Genomic DNA, 1,398 nt, shown 5'->3' with positions numbered 1-1,398 from the left:
CCCAAGGGGTTTTCCATTGTAGTGCCTGGTCTATGCTGCCTTGCAATACAGTGTGCAGCAAACAGATCCCAGTCAACAGGAAGGTGGCCACAGGGCACAGCATATTCAAAAGTAGCCACATTTCCTCCTTCTTCCAAGGGCTTTGGCTACTGTACCTGCTCAGAATCCTGTCACAGACTATGCCAATTGTTGTGCTCTTTTACCTGCCTGTAATCCTGCTGACTGGACCAATCATCAAGCTAGGGCTGGGTCCGGAGCTCACAGACCCCTCAAACCCATTCCAGACTGGGTCACAAACCCTTCACGCACCAGGCTGGGTCACCAGACCCCTCACACGAAGATCTGTGAGCTAGGTAACTGGCAAACAGGTACTTGGAGCCACGGGTTCAAGAGCATGGCTGCGTGGGCAGACACCTGAGGCAGATGCCAGCCAAACCGCGGAGCTGCGCATGCGCACTAACTCCACCCCCCCCCAATTGGCTTACAAAGAATGTGCCGCACCAGCCCCAACTGTACCTAAGGTGAGGGGGCCCGATTACATTATTCTATTTTCCCAACATTGTGTCAACATAAGTTTTCATTTCTCTGGCATAAATGCCCAAGAATGTGGTTACTGGATCATACGATAAGCACATTTAGTCCTGTAAGAACTGCTACATTCTTTTCCAGAGTGGCTATACCATTTTACATTCCCACCAACAATGAATGAGAGATCTAATTTTTCCACATCCTCATCCAACATTTGGGGTTATCACTATGTTTTATTTTAGCCATTCTGACAGGTATAAAAGTGATGGTTTTTAAATTCATTCTTTCAATACTTTTTAGCTGTAATTCTTCTATGAAGGAGAACTTCTTCATCAGCTATTTGATAACCCTGAAATACAGTCTGTTCAAGAAAGGAAAGATGAAGTGTTTGATATTTTTCTCATTTCTGCCCTTTCTCCCCTTTCGTTAGCTAATTTTCAGAAAAAACAGTCAGTGCCCTGTGCCCTGTTAGCCTCCAGAATGACTCATTAGCTTATTTTAAAAGTATCATTATGAACTCATGGATTTAAAAAAATATTTGATGTGATTATCTTCTTAGGGAGAATTATTAGAAGAGAAATTGGCACATCAAAGGGTGGGCGGGGCCTGGATGGTTAGTTCAGTTGGTTAGAGGGTGGTGCTGGAACACCAAAGTCAAGGGTTCAGATCCCTGTACCAGCCAGCTCCCCCCACCAAAAAAAAAAAGAAAGGGTAGGCAAATTAAAAATTTTGATGTGGATTGCCCCACTCACCTCCAGAAAGGCTGTACCATTTTATGTTCTTACCAATACTATACACAAATATTTCTCCATATCCTTGCTGACATTGATTTGGCCAGTTTTTTATTTTTATTTTTTAATTTTACCAGTT

The 1,398-nt window shown here is 43.4% G+C and overlaps 1 protein-coding gene across 1 annotated transcript in view; it reads left to right on the top strand.

Annotated features, from left to right (window-relative positions):
- Positions 1-1,398, top strand: part of LOC103601110 (chromosome unknown open reading frame, human C2orf76) — a 75,318-nt gene that overhangs the window by 28,771 nt on the left and 45,149 nt on the right. The window lies entirely within an intron of this gene.

This window comes from Galeopterus variegatus, unplaced genomic scaffold (assembly GCF_000696425.1).
Source record: "Galeopterus variegatus unplaced genomic scaffold, G_variegatus-3.0.2 Scaffold3594, whole genome shotgun sequence".
Taxonomy (NCBI): domain Eukaryota; kingdom Metazoa; phylum Chordata; class Mammalia; order Dermoptera; family Cynocephalidae; genus Galeopterus; species Galeopterus variegatus.
This window is presented reverse-complemented; position numbering and strand designations above follow the sequence as displayed.